The sequence below is a fragment of the Lactuca virosa genome, chromosome 8 (assembly GCF_052849685.1).
Source record: "Lactuca virosa cultivar CGN04683 chromosome 8, Lactuca_virosa_CGN04683_v6, whole genome shotgun sequence".
NCBI classification, from domain to species: Eukaryota; Viridiplantae; Streptophyta; class Magnoliopsida; order Asterales; family Asteraceae; genus Lactuca; species Lactuca virosa.
Window position 1 is genome coordinate 277,012,029 of NC_136433.1, and position 21,094 is coordinate 277,033,122.

At 41.6% G+C, this 21,094-nt stretch overlaps 1 long non-coding RNA gene across 1 annotated transcript; it reads right to left on the minus strand.

The window, feature by feature from the left end:
* Window positions 1-326: 326 nt before the first annotated feature.
* Window positions 327-1,126, minus strand: LOC145129133 (uncharacterized). The gene is made up of 2 exons (XR_013717317.1): window positions 820-1,126; window positions 327-641 (listed from the first exon to the last, which is right to left on the minus strand). It is a non-coding gene; the product is annotated as an uncharacterized LOC145129133 (long non-coding RNA).
* Between the last annotated feature and the right edge of the window lie 19,968 nt (window positions 1,127-21,094).

A 21,094-nucleotide genomic window follows, 5' to 3' on the forward strand; every position in this document is an offset into this window, starting at 1 on the left:
AGCATAAAAAATCTAACTTTCATTAATGCTTTAACGACTTGTACCATATGCAATGAATGATATACCGGTCCAACCGTTCCAAAAACCGAAAAACCGACACCGGTACCAATATGCCTCAGTCAGTTTGGTCCATGATCCTTAGAATCAATCCAAACCGGTAAGGTCCAAGTACTCGACCCTAATAGGATTGTTCTGACATGGATTATCTCATATTATTTGGGTCGTATAATATAAAACAAGTATTTAATTATTATTTAAATTATTTCATTAAATAATTAAAAAAAAAAACCAAGATAACCATTTGTCCACTTGTCTTGGTGTTGAGATGCACAAAAATCCACATAATTTGGATTGAGACACATGAATTGATAATAATGAGTTGATTACAAAAAGCCTTCGGCTTTATGAAACCAAATTGAAATGGATTCAAATCAGACTTAAACATTAAAAAAGAAAGTCTCCGATTTATCCTTATCAAATAGCGTAGATCTCAGAGTTCCAAAGGCTTCTCGTCATCTATGAGCAGTTATAAGCGTTTCTATAAACCTCAATCCATCAAACCTCGGCGCAAATTTCTCCGAGCAACAACTCATCTTCTCCTGCGAAGAATCTGTCTGATGTTTAATCGAAATTCCACGTTCCTACACAACAATTAAAACCAAGGATTCGATTCATTACTGGATGATCTAGAGCGAGGGAAATTAAAAACTGAAACAAGGTTGAATCGATTAGAATTAAGTAATACGATCAACCATGAACCATATAAATCATTTGATTGGATCCTGTTACAATTTCAAAAGGGTTTCGTAAGTGTTTTACCTCGTGAGAAGTTTTGGTGCCATTAATGGCGGTTGTAGCAGAAGCGGCGGCGATGGACGCTGCTAAGAATCCAGGTTTCTTCATGGTTATTGTGAGAAGGAGAAACAGTTGTGGAGTTTGTTTAAGAGTTGAATGCATATTTATATAAGCGGAAGACAGTGAGAATGGGAGTTGGGAGGCTTATTTGTTTTACGCGGCTACTAATTCCCTGAGCTGAGCCTCGATATTTGTTTATTCAGATTTATGTTTTTACTCTTTTGTGAGTTTGCTTACGTCTTGTTTGTTTTTAATGGAGGAGGAGTTGGATACGGTGTTTGTTAGTGTAAAAGGATCTCGTAGGTACATCTTTACTTTTAATAAGACTAAATGACACAAGTGGTCCATGTGGTTTGGTGCTTCTTGCAGCTTCGGTCTATGTTTTTTTTTTCTTACTTCATTTGTCCTTTAGCTTTGTTTTCTTTGCAGGTCTCTTCCTGTTAGAAATTTGCTATTACGTGTTTGTGAAAAGATGTTTTTGTCCGTATTTTGTCTTTTCGTTAATAGGTAAATTTGTTTTTTAATTATTTTTTTAATAACCCCACCACCCCACTTTCTATCTCTTTCAGATTTTCCATATTCCTTGAGAAATGCAACTCTAGATTATGGTTTAAATAAACAATTACCATTCAAAATATTATTAGAATGCACCTCGTTAATCAAAGCAATTTCAGATCCTCATCACATTGAATCAAAGCAAAGTGACAATGACGATGGGGAAACAAGAAGAAAAACAATGATGCCAGTGTTGCTACGTAGGATCCTGGATGTCTCATAGCTTTCAAATGATCCCCTTTCTTAATGCACAAACATGATGACACAATACAAAATAGATGAATACTAGGTTAGAAAGTATCAAAGCGATACCGAAGGATAGACTCCATTATTGCTCTCGATGCCTAATTTAGATGTCGAGCATGGAAGCTGCAAACTTCCGTATCATAAAAAAGTTGTGTCTTTACTAATGCGTGTCGAGGTCTTATATACAAAGGAAATGGTCTAGGTTCTTGCCCTGTCGACCGGGTGATGACTTTATCCAAAGGTTGCAAGCATAGAACCATTCAATATAATAGTATTGCCTTTTTAGTATTTCCCGAAATATTGCATAAGTACTTGCACGGACGATTTTCTTGATATAAATTATTGCCTTGCCGACTGCATAGTCGATTTGGGATGCCAGGGGTGGCCGGCCTGGTAAGCCATGGGTTTACCATGTTGATTAGGCATTCCTTAACGTTTTCGTATCACTCTTATGTGCAGGCTAATCCCATATAAATAGTTTGATGGTTCAAAAAAACTACTTTCATTAAACCCAAAAATGGGTATATATACTTACAGAATCGGATCGATCCCTCCTGTTATGTTATGATCAGGAGGCTAAAACTTAGGTAACAAGCAAAGTTTAAAATAAAGATAAACACTGCATTATCCTCTACACACGTATATGATAAACTCTAAGATATCAAAATAAACAATAATTCCTTTACTCCCCCTCAAGTTGGAGCATGTAGATCTCGAATATCCAACTTGTCAAGTAAAAAACGTAAGCGATCTTTACGCAAGGCTTTAGTAAAAAGATCCGCAACCTGCTCTTTTGTGTCCATACTGCAAGTCTTAATTTCTTCCGACTCAACTCTTTCACGTACAAAATAACAATCCATTTCGACGTGTTTGGTTCTTTCATAGAAGACTGGATTATTAGCTATATGTCTTGCTGCTTTATTATCACAGAAAAGCTTTGTTGGACCATGTTGAGGTACCTGCAATATCTCTAACAACCAACGCATCCATAAAATTTCACTCACGATAGTTGCCATAGCCCTATACTCAGCTTCAGCAGATGAGCGAGATACCACTGATTGCTTCTTAGTTTTCCATGAAACTGGCGCTCCCCCTAAAAGTAACAAGTAACCAGTTCGAGATCTTCGTGTATATGTACATCCAATCCAATCTGAATCACAATATGCAACAAGGTTTAGACCTCCATCTTTAGGAATGAAAATGCCTTGTCCTGGAGTTGTTTTGAGATAACGTAATACACAGACAACTGCATCCATTTGACGTTGTGTAACATCCGTCTCTCGAGGTATTATTTAATTAAGTAATTAACATTTATTAATTGGACTAATAATGGGACAAGTGGACTTTTGGATTGGACCTTAAGCAAGTGGGCCGAGATTTTGGGCCGCCCATAAGACGTACGCTGGGCGTAGCCTTGGAGTACGTGGGGCGTAGAGGCCCCTTGGTTGCGGGGGACACGCACACGTACGCGCAGCGTACCAGGAGTACGCGCAGCGTACGTGAGCAGATGCCCAAACCCTAATTTTTAGGGTTTAAGACATATAAATACCCCATTATAGCCCCCCACTGGCCTCCTTACTAGCCCCTTACCCTCACAAAACCCTAATTCGCCCTCATACTCCATTGTTGTGTGTTTTTGACCTTTTGAGCTTATTTTTGGTGAAGAAAGGCTTGGAAGAAGAGAAGAAGAGTTGAAGAAGAAGAACTTGAGTATCTTGAGCTCAAGGATCTGGGACTATTTCATCTTTTGGCACTCAAAGGAGGTATAAAGCTCCTAACTTCGTTTTTGAGCTTAGGGTTGCCACCCTTGGAGCTCAAAGCCTTCCTTTAGTAGTAAAGTTTCAACCTTTAAGGCCCTTATGTAATCAGGCATGAGATCTAGCCATTTCTATGGAGTTAGTTCCTATTATTCAATGTTTGGGCTCATTTGGTGGGTTACAAGCCACCAAGTGATCGACTTTATGGATCAAGACATTAAAGAGGACTTGGATCTGTAATTATAGCCTTTGTATTAGAGTATTAAGAACTTAATGGGAAACATGACTTAGCAGGGAAGTATGTTGGGCGTACATGCAGGTACGCGCAACGTACACGCCATTTAACCAGTACGCTTAGCTTAAAGAGGAGTACGCCCTGCGTACTCAACATATATGGGCTTGGCATGTTTTGGGCCTCGGTTTGGCCCATACCTTGGATTTTGGGCCTTAGAGGGCTGGGTCTGGAATATTAGGCCCTGTGGCCCACTGTGGAGTATAGTTCTGGGCCCGAGAATTTGGAATTAGAAGCATTGGGCCTTTTGAGCCATATTGGGCCATTCAAGATTATTCATTTTGGGCTAAGGACTTATTGGACTTGTAAAAGGCCCATTTGAAGTGTTGGGCCCAATTTAAAAAATTAGGCCATTAGTGGGCCTTAGGGAGCCTTTGATGGGCCATGGGTGTACTGGGTTTAATAACTTAGAATTGGGCCTTAGGAATGGTTCAAGTTAGGCCAGGGGTAAAATGGTCATTTTACCCTAAGTAGTGTTATAGATTATGATTGAGTATTATTATGATTATGATAGCCGGGAGTCATCGAAGCAGCTGTTAGAGGTTACTTCCCATGAGATTCGACACTCTGCTTTACGAGGTGAGTTACCTTGCAGTAGAAATGGGTCTACGGCTACAATGCCGACCCACTAGCAGGAGTTGTTTGATTAGATGATTGTCTTTGTGATAATTATCTAGGTTTGCTACTACTTGATATGTTTTATGTGTTAGCACGATATGTTGATATGTGATAGTAGCAGTAAGGGGAATAATCCCCGTGACACGGTCGTAAGGACCCGAGGGTAGGTCGGGCACCCCAGAATTGCCTGACAGGGTAGGTCAAGCACCCCAAAACTGCTTGACATGGGTAGGTCGGGCACCCCAGAAATGCTTGGCAGGGTAGGTCGGGCACCCCAGAATTGCCCGACAGTAAGTATGTTGTATGGTATGTGGTACGATGGGGGAACTCACTAAGCTTCGTGTTGAGTCTAAGAGGTTGCGCCATTGGGCTTAGCTCTTAGGTCCATTTGTATACTCGGTCTGGGCCTGTCCATCCATGTTTTGTTTTAGGGTTTAGTATATATATAGTGCATGCATTCATTATATTGATAACGCTTCTTGATTATTATTTTACAGATCTTGTACTGTAACCCTAGCACACCTCTACAGTAGCAATTCTCATTGAATTCTTTTGAGGTGGAGCGGATTAATCATTCACCACTCGTTTGATTCATCGTGGTGCTTATCGTTTTCTATTACTTGTTATTGTCTTATTGATATCTGTTTGAATCTATCGATCTTAGAGAATATTATTCTCATCAATTGGTATCAGAGCAGGAGGCTGTGTAAATCATACGCATCTCTTCTGTTTGAAGAATTTTCTTAGGGTTTCCGCTTTTATTGGATGTGTTGAGCCGTCATTCCTTCATTGACGTTGTTCATAGATCTCGATATTACCCTATTCAATCTTTACAAGTTTGATTCTTAGCAGATATCTGAAAAAGGTCATCATGTCTCACGAAGATTCACAAACCAATCCGATCAATATCTCCAATAGCATTGGATCCACAACCAGAATCCCGATTCTATACACTCAATATTATGAAGTTTGGACGCATCACTTTGAGGACTATGTCGTTGGTTCTGAAGACAATGGTTATCTTATCTGGGAAGCAATAACATTGGGTCCTTTTGTTCATTCTGGAACAAATAGAACCATTAAGACTCAAAAGGAGTACAACAAACTCTTAACTGATGTGGAAAAGATTCCTCAAGACGAAAAAGATAAGTTGTTGTGTAATGTTAAAGCCATGAGAATGATCAGATTTGCTTTACAAGTCCGATACTTTTCGTTTGGTAAGCCCATGCACCACGGCAAAAGAGATATGGGATAGACTTAAAGAGCTGTATTCCACTGATGAGGACCTTGAACATTCTATCCAAAATCTATTGCTCTCTGAGTTCGGAGCTTTCCAACAAAAGCCAGATGAAAAACTTATTCAGGAATTTGATCGTTTCAACCATCTTTTGAGCAAGATGATCAAGCACGGTATTGGAAGAGAAGTGATCGAACAGAAGGTCACATTTCTAAATGGTTTAAGACCCGAATGGATGGATGTGGTATCAATTGTGAAGGCTCACGAGCAGTTTAAAACCTATTCATTGGCTAAGATGGTGGGTATTCTTAAGTCTCATGAAAGTGTTGTGACAAAGGAAGCAAAAGTGGTGTCTAGTATGGGATCCTTGGCCCTTCTCTCTAAGGCGAAGAATATGGCAGAAGATGAAGAAGAGTCATAAATGTCATAATGTGATCTGACAAGCGAAGAGTATGCAATGATGGTTTCTAACCCGAAGCGGTTTGCTCGCAAAAAGATCCCTGTTGCCAAGAACCGAAACTGGCAGGGAAGCTACAGCTCAGAATAGGCAAAAGAGGAGATCAAAAATAATCCTCAGAAAGAAGAAGAAAAGAAGGAGATCAAACTGGTAGGAGACTCTGGATACGATTGCAACTTCTGCCATGGAAAAAACCACTTTGCCAAAGATTGCATGTTAAGAAAGCCATCGGAGAAGAAGGAGGGTGAAGATGATGAAGCATACCATATGCGCAAGCTGGAGAAGATAAAGAAGAAAAAGCCTCTAGCAATTCTATGAATGTCTTGATTATGCAGGAGAATGTTGTTGATAATGAGTTCGGTGGCGTAGAGGTCTGGTCTACAGACTCTGAAGATTAAGAAGTATGTAAACCCACACATGGCAGGGTATTTGTAGCGAAAGAAGATAGTACTGAGTTTGCTGGGAGATGCTTGATGGTGACAGCTGGAGTGTCACAAATGAGGGGCTACACAACCGAAGGCGAGTATGATGAGGCGAATCAGAAGGAAGATAAGTGTTTTGTTGCCAAACCTGTGAGCGAAAGGATCAATGATTACGATCAGTTGATCAAGAAGGTACAATCCATTCTCGAATCACTTAAAATACCTGTAACAAACTATGAAAAGGAATTAAACGAATTGAAATTCAAAATTTCTAGTTTAAGTGGAAGTCTAATACAAACACGCCTCACAAATTCTAACCTAACCGATCAAATTAGCAGGGTGACATCCAAGAGTGAGGAAAGAATAATTTGGATAGAGCAGAAGGAGGTGGAGTTAGTTAGGGCGAAAGATGAAGTTATTTATTTGCAACGTGATAACTTGAAGCTTTTGAAACAAAGAAACATTTTTTGCTTGATTGCTAAACGTTTATATACTAATATCACTCAATTGCATTTAGACTGTGAAATTGGAAAAAAGATTCACAAAATGATTTTGCCCTTCCTGGAGTTAAAGGAGGATGAAGTTGATATTGATGGTTATAACTGTGAATCTATTGTTTCTTCAGATAACATCTCTGACACCTATAGGATTGGTTTGGATAAAATCGAGTCCTTTGTTAAGTCCAAAGACCATAAGGACATGCTTAAAAACCTTTTGGACGAAAATGATAAATTGAAAATAAAGACCGAAACCATGCAGAAATTTGACTTATTGAATGCCAAGTTAAGTTCAGAAAACAAGATAAATGTAGAAAACACTTCTGAATTTGACGAGACAGTGATATGAGTGAAATTTCTATAGAGGATGTGGTTGACTGCTCTGAATTCCTCAAAAGCGAACCCAAACCTGCAAAACCACTCATATCTGAAAACTCAGTTGAGTTCGCTCGTATGTCCAAGGACAAGTCCAAAGTCCTTAAAGAAAAGGCAGTTGTATATAAAAAGGTGCAAACAGTACCGAATCAAGTGTATGCCACCACTGGAGTTACCAAGAAGCAAACAGTTGAGCTAACTTCTTTGGTAGATGAAGATAACACTGATGGGTGTGATAATTTCTTCTGGTCAGCTCCCATTTACAATGCAGACGAAACAGTAGGTCTGTCGGAGCAAACCTCATGGAGAGTCAAGGGTAGATATGAGGCTGAACCTCTTAACAAGCCTTCAAGCTTTGATAAGCCAAGTACAAGCGGTACTAAAGAAGTTCAAGGCGAACCAGTAAAGGCATCAAGAGAATCATCTCCAAGCGAAGCTCGTGAAGATAAACCGAAACGAAAAGCAAACATTCACAAATCTCAGAAACAACTTGCTGAGCGAACACGTCAAAGGAACAGAAGGTACCAGAAGAATCTCAAAGAGAGAAAGCAGTTTTGGAATTCTCAAAATGCTAATCACATTCACAAGGTATCGAATCCATAGGCCAAAGTAAGCCCTCAGAAAAACAAAGGTCCATGCACTCACTGCCATTCCTGTAGTCAAGCGAACCGAAAGACTAGATTCGGTCCCAGATCAAGTGGTGACAAGAACCGAAAGCCTAACTTCGGTCCTAAACCCCATCCTCCTCATTCTCGACCAAAGCAGAATCCTAACAAGGATGTCAAGGGTGGCAAGGGAAAAGGGAAGCTCGTCTCTGAAGACAAAACGCAAACAAAGAAGACGTCAGCTAACCCTAGGAAACACGAAAACAAGTCTGTTAAGAATCAAAATAAAAATCCTCAACCTGATTTAAACAAACTCAAGGTCTTTACCATCAAAACGAAAGATGAAACCACACTAATAAAAAGAACTTATATGGTTGATCTTTCTATTGCTATTCCCTGTTCTATAAAAGGCTCACGTGGACCCGAGAAACTTTGGGTTCCTAAATCTGCTTAATTTTTGCAGATTATAAGTGACGAGTAGTTCGAAAACGAATGATACATTGATAGTGGCTGCTCACGTCACATGACAGGAAGGAGGGAAGAGCTAAGGGAGTTTCGTGCCCTTAAGGATGGTGGATGTGTCAAATACGGGAATAATTCATATGGCAAGATCAAAGGCTACGAAATGATCACAAACGGTGAATTCTCATACCGGAAGGTAGCATATGTAGAGGGATTGCAATACAATCTCATCAGTGTCTCTCAACTGGTTGTGGGAACTGGCTTGAAGGTTTCGTTCGATGATGAAGGTTCGGAGATTATTGAAAAGAAGACGAAGACTGTTGTTAAAATCCAAGTGAAAAGTAGAAATGTATCCTCTAAATCTTAACCCAATTCGAGGAAAGCCAGCTGTATGACTTATAACGAAAGCACACTCTGACGAAAGTTGGCTATGGCACCGAAGGCTCTCACATCTCAACTTTAAGGATATCAACAAGTTGGTTATCGGTGATCATGTACGAGGACTTCCACTTCTCAAATTTGATAAGGAACACTTGTGTGCAGCATGCGAGATGGGAAAGCAAAGCCGAAAGAGTCATCCCACAATTGTCAACAAAAGGATCATTGAACCTCTTGGGCTTCTACACATCGATCTATGTGGTCCTTCGGACATAGAAAGTATTGGTGGTAGTAAGTACATTCTTGTTATAGTTGATGACTTTTCACGCTTCACCTGGGTTTTCTTTCTTAAACAGAAATCAGAGGCGACTCCAAAGCTCAAGAACTTTATTAAGCAAGTGGAGCTTCAACTGCGAAAGGTGGTTAGAAATGTCCGAAGTGACAATCGGATGGAGTTCAAAAACCAAGAGTTTGAAGAATTTCTCACTGAAAAGGGAGTGTCTCACAACTTCTCTGCTCCCTATACTCCACAACAATATGGTGTAGTTGAAAGGCGAAACCGCTCTTTGTGTGAAGCAGCCTGAACCATGCTCAGCTTCGCCTCCTTACCTTTGTACTTCTGGGCTGATGCAATTGCTGCTTCCTGCTATACCCAGAACCGATCCTTCCTCAATAAGAGATTTTCCATAACTCCATACGAAATCTTGAATAATCGCAAGCCAAATGTCAAGTTCTTCCATGTGTTCGGTTCAAGATGCTTTATTTTCAACTCCAAAGAGAACCGAAACAAGTTCGATGTAAAGGAAGATGAAGGGATTTTTCTTGGTTACTCGCTAACTTCAAAGGCATATAGGGTTCTGAATAAACGTTCAAAGAAATTAAAGAAACCTACTATGTCACCTTTGATGATGATTACGTGAAGAAACTTCAATCAAGCAAAGGACCAACGGAGGAAATTTTTCCAAAATCAGGTCAAGTCTCGGTTCCAATTTCCAATCTATTTGAAGAATACATGTTGCTCTTTGACGAACCAGAGAGAGCAATTCATTCTGAGACAAAGGAAGCTGACAACAAGATCGACAAGTTGAATAAAATTATTGATGAAGCAGCAAAAGAAATGGAAAGCGAACATCAAGGACCACCCGAACAGCCAGGTCCAAGCGAACCTCAAGATCAAGGCGAACCCCAAAGCTCAAGCGAACCTCAAGATCAAGGCGAACCCCAAAGCTCAAGCGTACCTCAAGATCAAGGCGAACCCCAAAGCTCGAGCAAAACTACTCATAGATGTTCTACATTCCAGGGGGAGAGTTCATCTACACCAAGGCGACTTGACTTACCATTCCAGGGGGAGAACCCATCTCCAACAATGACCCATGAAAGCCAATCAATGGGGAGAATTCTGAACAGGAATTTAAGATTGTTTCGTCATTCGAGGGGGAGAATAACAATACAAATGACAAAGATTCTCAATCAGAATTCGAAGAAGAAATAAATGCCGAATTGGATCCTGCCTATGATCCAAACTACCCTTCTCTCACAAAATGGACAAGAGATCATCCAAAAACTCAAGTAATCGGTGAATCATTTGAGGGAGTTATCACACGTTCTCAACTGAAAGCGAAGCAAACTGCTTTATTCTCTCAAGTAGAATTCTGCATGTTTAATTCGTTTGTTTCCAAGATTGAGCTGAAAACAGTGAATACTGCACTTGATCACTCCGATTGGGTACAGGAAATGCAAGACGAACTCCATGAGTTTGATCGAAATCGAGTTTGGAGATTAATTCCCACACCAAATGATGCATCTGTAGTTGGCTTAAAATGCGTTTTTAGAAACAAAATGGACAAAGAAGGGAATGTGATTCGTAATAAAGCAAGGTTGGTTGTGAAGGGATATTGTCAGGAAGAAGGTATAGACTATGAAGAAACCTTCGCTCCTGTAACAAGGTTAGAATTAGTGCGAATCTTTCTGGCATATGCTGCACATAAAAACTTTGAAGTATTTCAAATGGATGTCAAGTGTGCCTTCCTGAATGGAGAACTAGAGGAGACTGTATATATGTTGAGCAACCACCTGGTTTCGTGAACGAAAGGTATCCTGATCATTGCTATATTATGGATAAAGCCGTCTATGGTTTGAAGCAAGCTCCTAGAGCCTGGTATGAAACCCTTACTCGATTTCTAAAAATGTCCAAGTTTAAACAAGGTTCGGTTGACCCAACCTTCTTTTGCAAGAAAGAGGGCGAACATCTAATGATCGTCCAAATTTATGTCGATGACATCATCTTCCGTTCCAAGAATCCTAGACTAACAGCTGAATTCAGGTAGTTGATGGAGACTAAGTTTAAGATGAGCTCAATGGGTCCAATTAACTTTTTCCTTGGATTAAATATTAGACAGGGACCCGAAGGCATATTTATCAATCAGGAGGCTTAAACGAAGACCATACTGGCTAAGTTTGGTATGTTGGGAGATTCTAAAGTGAAGGTTCCAATGGAATTCAGAATGAAGCTAACACCATATCTGGAGAAACCGGCTGCTGATATGACTCTCTATCGTCAAATGATTGGGTCTCTTATGTATCTAACAGCTAGTAGACCAGATATCTTGTTTTCTGTCTGCTATTGTGATAGGTTCCAAGCTAATCCACGAGAACCTCATATGGTGGCGGTGAAAAATATCTTCCGGTATTTGAAGCGAACCTCATCTCTCGGTCTTTGGTACCCGACGAAATCCAGCTTCTTTGTTCAAGCTTTCTCTGATGCCGATCTTGGAGGATGTGGTTTAAACCGAAAGAGCACAACTGGCGGGTGTCAATTCCTTGATGGAAAACTCGTTAGCTGACAATCCAAGAAGCAAATATGTGTGTCTCTTTCTACAGCCGAAGCTGAGTATATTGCTGCTGCATCTTGTACTTCACAGGTCATTTGGATACAAAGTCAACTTAGAGACTATGGCCTAAATATGAAGAAGATTCCACTTTATTGTGACTCAGAAAGCGCTATTCGAATATGTCACAATCTAGTGCAACACTCCAAAATGAAAAATATAGCACTGAGATACCACTTCATCAAAGATCACGTTGAGGATGGTAATGTGGAAATCCACTTTGTTAGATCTGCTGATCAACTAGCTGACATCTTCACAAAAGTCTTACCTGAAGTAAGTTTTAATAAGATACTCCAAGGCTTAGGAATGATGGAAGCTGAATCAGTACCGAAACTACTTTCGCCTCATTAAAATTGAACAAGCGAAATAGAGCGAACGCTCGGTCTATTTCGGCTCCGGATTTTTCGAGAACCGAAATGAATCGAACGCTCGGTCCATTTCGCTTCACTACTTTTAGGTGAAGTTTCGGTTGTATACTTTGTACACTATGTATATCTTTTCTTAATTCATTTCTTATCATAAAACTTAAAAATATTTTCCTTTATGTTTTTATTTCTTTTTCAGAAAATTCATAAAACTCAAAAATATTTCCTTTCTGTTTTTATTTCTTTTTCAGAAAATTCATAAAAATCAAAAATATTTTCCTTTCTGTTTTTATTTCTTTTTCAGAAAATTCATAAAATCCAAAAATATTTTTTTTTGTTCTTTTTGCTTTTTATCAAAATCAGAAATACCTAAAATATCACTGAAAGGTATCATGGATCATTCAAATGATGGAGCTGGGATATGTATAATTCTCTTTATCTTTGTACTAGCTAAGTGTCCCTGGAAGCATGCTGATGTATGTTGACCAAAGCCTCAAAGACTTCAAGTGAAGCCTTACTGACTTGATATACACAAATCAATTCTTCCCAATCAGGCTGATAAAATCACTTATGTCATGAGCTACCTTACTCGTCTCACATTGAGTTAAGAGTTTTCTGCTCGGTCCTTACTATATAGCAGATGTACTTTTGGTTCTTTAACCTCTTTATCACTTTTCTCCATCACACTTCGGTTCATAATCGTAACCCTTGAGACTCTCAGCATTTACCACTGAGGTTTATGGTTACCCAACATCTGTGTTAATGATCTTAGCTTCGTTTCACCACGTGCTAAGTGAAACCCAAAATCCAACACCTACAATGAATTGACGGTGAACAATCAAATGTTCTAGCTTTCACCCAAGTATTAACGACACTACTATTAGTTATTGGTACCAAGAAATCTCTTTTTAATTTTTGTGCGATCTTTATGAAATTGTCTGACACCAAGGCTTTTCTTCCCATAAGATCCAGTTTCTTTTTTGTTTTTGAGATTTCTACAAAATTCACCAAGTCACTAAAAAATATCAAACCTACTTGTTTATAGACTACACCGGTCTCACAAGTACTTCATCCAACTTTCAGTCTTATATCAAGTTCCGTAGTTTGATTGAAGCGAAAGCCACCCTAATAGCCATACAATTAAAAGATGCCTTTCAATGTTTCTTAATAAACATTTGATCGTATTTCAACGGGAAACGACACAAACACTTCTAAGTATTTCTTGACTTTGAAGAAAGAGATTCGTGCCCGGGATCCACAGTTTCGTGTCTTAATTGACATCACTTAAATCCCACAAATTATTTGCTTTATTTCTTTTTCTTTGGCACACTCTCACACGAAGATCTTTATGATTTTCCACAAGTCTTGATCGTGGTACTAATTGCTATTTCTCAGATACAGCGTTCGGTTCAATAGGCTGTAGTGTTACACTATATTGGGAGCGAAGGGCAATTTCATATGAAGCGAAAGGATAACTTAACATTTCACCGGGAATTTGGATCGTTTCAAAATTCAAGAGGAGATGAAAGGATAAGATTTTAAAGGCGCGTGAATTTGAATCGTTTCCTTTCTCACGCCGCCTGACACGCATGACACACTTTTTGGGGTAACAGTTGTCAAATCGCGCTTTTTCAGGCGATACGTCAGCGGATCGTACAATCATACCTCCAGATTTTTCTCTCTCATGGTAATCGTATAAAGGGATTTATCAATTTCCTTTTACGCTATTACCACTTACAAATCCTCTCAAGCTCTATACGGCGAATTCTCTCTCTACTGTTCATCTCTTTCTTCAAGGTTCAACAATGGCAGATTCCTCTTCTGTTCATGAACACAGTGCCCAGTCCTATCTTCTCACCATTAAACCAAATCAAAACCTCATCATTGATCTCTCACCTTTCCAGTATGATCCCTACATGTTGCAAGTGGTTGAATGCCTCAAATATTCACCACTTGTAGTTGCCCTAACCAAGGTGGAGTATGTTCCCATGTCGCTACTTTCTCAGGTCTACTCAACCGCTGCCTACGATAAAGTTAAGGAGAGAATTTTCTTTGAAATATTCAATCAAAAGACGTCGATTTCAAAAACTAGGTTTTGTTTGTTGCTAAGGATTGCTATCGACAACTCCATGATCAACCCTGATTCCATTACCACCACTCAACTCTTCACAATGTTCTATGAAATAGGGTACACTGAGGTTCTCACCACTGTCACAAAGTTCAAGAAATCCTGCCTTCCTCCTTAGTGGAATGGTCTTTTTACCCTCCTCTTCAAGGGTTTATCGGAGAGGGTTGCAGGTTCTGATGGGGCGAGCAAGGCGTTCATGACCCTTCTCTACGGTCTGTATGATGGGGTCAACATGGACTTTGGATCTATATTATGGTCTCAACTGGTTCAAAGTATTAGTTCTACTTCACGCTACTCTGAAATCTCTTGTGCTAGGTTTTGGACTCTTGTTACTCAATGGGCGATGGAGAAGCTTTAAGTTCCAACAATGGCAGACTCACTGATGTCGTCTATTGCTACCTTCCACACGACGAAGATAATAGTTTCTGATCCATCGAAGTTTATATTTATTGGTTTGGTTCTGGAATCCATGTACAGGTGTGTTTCCAGTGAAAACAAAGTGATAGCTGAGTACAAGAAGCTACCTCCTACAGGACCAAGGCAGCTTACTCCCGAAATGCAAAGCTCGTTAGACGCAGTAGATAAACCAGCAAAAAGAGGGAAGAAGCCTGAAAGAAAAGGGGAGAAGGAAGGCCAATCCTCTAAAGTTTCTACTCCCCAGAAGCGAAAGTCTGAACAAGCAGCTCCCTCTGCTCCAAAGAAACGCAAGACCAAGAAGAAGGCACACAAGTCGAAGGCTCCTTCTTCAAGTGATTCTGACTACGTTCCATCTGACCCATAGCCCGAACCAGAGTCCAGTGATGATGACGTTTCTCAACACGAGAGTTCGCTTCGAGGTAATTCGCCTCCACCCTCACCATCTCATGAAGGTAACTGAAACTCACCTCCTCCTTCTCCTACACAATCGTTTCCTATTACCATTGCTCCGTGCCCACCTCCCATCTCATCTTCAGCTACAAATTCAATTCCAATTCCCACCCCTTTATTCACCGAAGTTACCACAACAACTACTACTACAACCGAAACTCATGTTCATGTCAACGTATCTGATACGGGGGCACCTACTTCAGAATCTGAACCCCCAATTACCTCAAAACCTCTATCCCCACCTCCCCCACACGAATCTAACACCGTTCTTGGTGGCGCAGACCTGGAATTTGATTCCATCTATTTTAGCCCATATTGCGTTTAGAGCGATGATGATGGTGATGACGCTCCTGTCACGAAGAAGCATTTAAAGGATCTCAATGACAAGCTTGACCAATTGCTTTCTTCTTCAAGTAATGCATACTATGAAGCAGCAATCAAGGTTCTGTTGGCAACTTTTGTCAAGGAGCATGACACTTCCATTTTCACTGCTATCAAAGATATAGATGCTTCCACTTCCTCATGCTAGAAAGCTTCTATTGCAGTTGAAGAATCCACCAAAGATTGCAAGCAAGCGACCACAAATGTCGAAAAACTAATTTCTGATGCTCAAGTTTTTCTTGATTCTTTTCAGGCTGCAGCTCAGAAGAATGCTCAAATGGTGAATGCTTCTGTTGATACTCTTACCAGCTTGCTTTATGCTGAAAAGAAGCACTTTGAGGAGACACGCCAAGCTATCAAGTCCGCCAACACCGAGCTTCACACATCAGTTGATGCCCGCCTTCCTCAACTCGAAGCCGAACTAGCTGTGGAAAGCAAGATAATGGATGAGCTGGATCGTCGAACATCTCAACTTAAAACTCAGAACTTGAAGCTCAAGATGGAAACCAAGGAAATTGAAGAACTTAAATCTATGCGAGAAGTCATCAAAAGCTCTGTTGGTGATGTGCATTCTATTCTTTTACATATTCTGGACGCCCATGACTCGGTCCTTACTATCTCAGTTCGACGCCACTTGGATGAGAAATTGAGACCTGCTCTAGACATTCTAAGCAGAATTGAAGGTGTTCTGGAGCCCGTTGTCCCTTCGAGACAAGGGGGAGAAAATGTTAACCAGGGTCAATCACAACGACCTCCAAAAAGCAAAACCATCACCCAACCAAAAGTCACTGCTGAACCGAAGGGTAATGAAGCTTCGGGCAGTATGAAGGACAAAAGAAAGAAGAACATTGGTGATGATGATGATGTTGAAATCAAAGATGTGGCTGAAAAAGAAGAAAAAGCTTCCAAAATCGAAGACCTCAAAATCAAGCGAACTGATCGAGAGCTTGAGGAAAAGATTCGTAAAGCAAATGAAGAAGCTGAAAGGGAGAGGGAACAAAAAGAAGTGAACGAAGCTTTAGAACGAAGGAAGTCTATGTTCCCTCTGTGGACAACGGAAAAGCTTCTGAAGGAGGTAATTGAATCTCCAAGCACACATTGGCTCGAACCGGTCCTTTCATTTGATCTTGAGAATTCCAAGGATTTTCAATTTGATATGCCAATCACCCGAAAGACGTTCATCTTTCATTGTTTTGAGTCAACAATTGCCATCCCCTCTCCTGACCCGAAGGTTGATCGAGACCTGATCGAATACTATCTTACGTTCTCTCAACTGCAATACCTGACTTGGAGTAAACAGAAGATCACAACAGTGAAGGTGTTGAAACCCACTTCGGCAGGAAAGTTTATCAATGTCAAATTCAAAGTGACCCGAGGCTCAGACAGCGGTTCACATGTTATCCCTAGCCGATCTGCCAAATTTGAGTCCTCATGACTGGATTCTCCTGAACAATATTTTGTTGACTAATCAACAGGAGTATGAGCCTATCATTGATCATATCAAGCGAATGCTGGTGTGCTATATTCTTGAAGTCGCAAAGATGGATTAGGAAATCACCTCTGCCTTGAGAAGGAAGCCCACTATCAAGGCGATAGGGAAGGCAAGCGACATCAACGTGATGATGAAGGTAAAAATCGACCCACAGTTTCATACAGTCATGTTCATCAGGGGCGAAGGTCAAAAATGCCTTTTCGCTCTTGTTGACAAACACCTGTTCTCCACTTCTTGCTTGGAGCATATTCTCGATATCATACACAGGTGCAATCAGAACAGTGCAGCCGATAAGAAGATGTTTTCAGATATGCTTAGGTGGTATATTAACTTTCATCAAACTCTTCTTGCTATCATACCAAAGCTGTTCAAGACAGTGAAGAAAATCACCGTTACTCAACCGAAGTGATCTCTCACCTCAATTGGCGCAAAGGGGGAGATTGTTGAGTCTAAGAGGTTGCGTCATTGGGCTTAGCTCTTAGGTCCATTTGTATACTCGGTTTGGGCCTGTCCAGCCGTGTTTTGTTTTTAGGGTTTAGTATATATATAGTGCATGCATGCATTATATTGATAACGCTTCTTGATTATTATTTTACAGATCTTGTACTGTAACCCTAACACACCTCTACAGTAGCAATTCTCATTGAATTCTTCTAAGGTGGAGCTGATTAATCATTCGACACTCGTTTTATTCATCATGGTGTTTATCGTTTTCTATTACTTGTTATTGTCTTATTGATATCTGTTTGAATCTATCGATCTTAGAGAATATTATTCTCATCACTTCGTGCTTACAATTTTCAGTTTTGTTTCAGGTACCTCTTCAGCAAAGGGTAGGAGCCGGTGCGGTAGCAGCGCATCGCACACATATGATTTATGCATTTTGAGATCCATGGGATTGTACTCTGACATATTTTTACAATTTGATGATATAGTTTGAGACACGTAACTATGTTTTATGAAATTATATGAATCAATGATGTTTTTCAGTAAATTGTCTTACAAGTCTCTTAATTAAAAACGAAAATTTTAATCTAGAAAATTAAGATGTTACAAGTTGGTATCAGAGCCCTGGTTTGAGGGATTCGGGCACACCTTCGGGGGTGTCTGAACTCAAATCGAGGGTATGAAATATTTTTACAAGAAAATAGTTTTCTAAAAGTTTAAAATAAGGAGTTTTGAGAAAGAACAAGGTGTGTGATGCGTGCGACCGGCCGAGCTCAAGTAAGTTTTCCCCAATATACCAATACATGTTATGTTATGATGCGATATGATTATGAGAACTACATGCTAGATTAGGGCTAAGGATCTAGGAAGGATGCCTTGTATGTCTATTATATGTGTATGAGAGTTGCATGCTAGATTAGGGCTAATGATCTAGGAAGATGCCTTATGTACCTATTATATGTGCCTATTGAGTTACATGCTAGAACTGATTAGTCAGTAATATGATGGCCGAATAGGAAATGCTTGGTATGGTTACTCAATGCTCGAATGCTGCTTGCTTTGTGCTTTTAGGAGTTCTAGTTATCCTTAACTAACTAGTAAACGAATACGTTAAGTTGCATATTGCAAGGACTAAATAATTTCAGAAGGTTAGGTCTAGCCCTATTTCGGAGCTCTTGTTTGAGTCCAACCGTTGTAGGGTAGGACCTCTCATTCAAAGAATTATTTGGTCTTAGTGATATGTAATGGTATTCGCAAGCTAGTTAGGTAAAGGTAGCAGGGATTCCTTATGCAGCTGATGACGGAGAGTAGGTCGGAGAGAGAGTTACCCTAGGGTAAGCCTAGGATGAGATTAGTGCAGTGAGCAGTAGTAGTGAAAGGGACTTGGTGAAGTCAAGGCAATCCTTGAGGAAAGTACGGATAGATGTGGAAGGTAGTATGGTGATGATTACATGACACAGAGGAGGAGGAGGTTCAGGGTCAGGATCAGGCTCAGGATCAGGTTCAGGATCAGGTGCCGAACCAATTGATGAGGGACTACGTGAGTTTATTGCTTCTGAGATCACTAGAGGCATCCTTGATTCGACCCCGGTGATTTTCGGGGCGATCAAGGAAGGGATTATTGAGCTGATGGAGGATCACCTCAGGGCGTTTAGGAGTGACTGGGTGGCTAGCCATTCAGGGGCATGCACACTGTCCTTTAAGGACTTCAAGGGATGCGGTGCGCCAGACTTCCATGGGGTGAAGGACGCAATTGTTGCCACGGGATGGATTGCGGACATGGAGTCTGCTCAGTTGACTAGCTTCAGCCCCGAGGGGTCGAAGGTTCGGTATGCTGCTGGATGTTTGAGGGACAGAACCAGAGATTGGTGGGAGTCAGTTGGTGATTCCTTGGGAGCCCCAGCCGTTGAGGCTATGACTTGGTCGGACTTTGTGACCAGGTTTAGGGCTGAGTTTGCGCCGGCTGTGGAGCTTCAGCAGCTGGCCAGGGAGTTTTTTGACATGAGGCAGACGACAGAGACGGTGGCGGAGATTACCGCCAAGTTCAGAGAGAGGGCTTTACTGGTGCCCCAGTATGCAGGAGATGAGGAAATGTGGAGGACCCGCTATCATGATATGTTGAGAGCTGATATCTGGGAGCATGCCAGCTACTCGGCTTGCCTGACCTTGGATTCTATGATTTCCAGGGCGAGGGAGAGGGAGATCGACTTCGAGCACATAAGGAAGAGGAAGGCAGAGTAGGGACAGGTGACAGGGGTGTCGGGGAAGAAAACCAAGGGATCCGACACTAGGTCGAAGGGCCAGCCGGGCCAGAGTCGCTGCAGGAAATGCGACAGTCCGCATGAGGGAGCTTGTAGATTGGGATCATCGGGCTGCTACAAGTGCGGCAAGACGGTGCACTTCATCAGGGATTGTACTGCCCCTACCCCCACATTCCAGACATCAGACCTGATTTGCTTCCACTGCAATCAGAAGGGCCACAAAAAGGCCGATTGCCCGAGATTGACAGCAGCAGCAGCGCCAGTGGCGGCGCCAGCTCCAGCGACCCTGCGACTCACTGATGGCCGGCAGGGCAGGTCAGAGGCTCCAGTGGTGAGGAGCCGAGCCTTCCAGTTGACTGCCGAGGAGGCACGCACCGCAACCGATGTGGTGATGGGTATGCTTTCTTCTCCCTAGCTTTTATTATATGTTGTTTATGATATTTATGTGCCATCTTATGTGTTCTGTTTAGGATCGTTCCATGTGAACGATATTCCAGTTCAGGTGTTGTTCGATTCGAGTGCTACCCGATCGTTTGTCTCTCTTGTACGTAGCAAGAGGTTCCCTGAGTCTTCGGGCGTGTTGGATTGTCCTTTAGGGGTCGAGATTGCTGACGACCGATCAGTTCGAGCATCAGAGGTTTTCAGAGATTGTGTTGTGAGGCTGTTTGAGGAGCGCTACCTGGTAGACTTGGTTCCCATACCATTACGTGGGAACAAGGTCATCATCTATATAGACTAGTTGAGCCCTAATGGGGCTGTGATTGACTGCGCGCAGCAGTTGGTACGTGTCAGGACCCTAAGTGGGGGAGAGCTGGTGATTCAGAGCGAGAGGCTACATCACAGACCAACTTTATGCTCAGCAGCGAGGGCTAGGCGCTAACTTTAGCAGGGTTGCGCTGGATATGTCGCCTACGCCATGGATACCCGGGAGGAGGGCAAGGCGACTATGAGTTATGTGTCAGTGGTGTGAGAGTACCCGGATGTGTTTCCATAGGATTTGCCTGGGATACCTCCGGAGAGATAGGTGGAGTTTAGGATCGACCTGGTCCCCAGTGCGGCCCCAATAGCCAAGGCACCGTATCGGTTGGCTCCTCCCGAGATGCAGGAGTTTTCTACACAGTTGCAGGAGCTGTTAAACAAGGGATTCATCAGACCGAGTAGTTCACCCTGGGGAGCCCCGATTCTGTTCGTGAAGAAGAAGGACGGGTCGCATCGGATGTGTATAGATTACCAGGAGCTGAACAAGGTAACGGTGAAGAACCATTACCCACTTCTGAGGATTGATGATCTCTTCGATCAGCTACAGGGGGCATCTTGGTTTTCCAAGATAGATTTACGTTCAGGCTACCATCAGATGAGGGTCAGAGACGAGGATGTACAGAAGACTGCATTCCGGACTCTCTATGGCCACTGCGAGTTCGTGGTGATGCCCTTCGGGCTCACCAATCCTCTTGCCGTGTTCATGGATCTCACGAACCGCGTATGCAGACCGATGCTGGATCAGTCTGT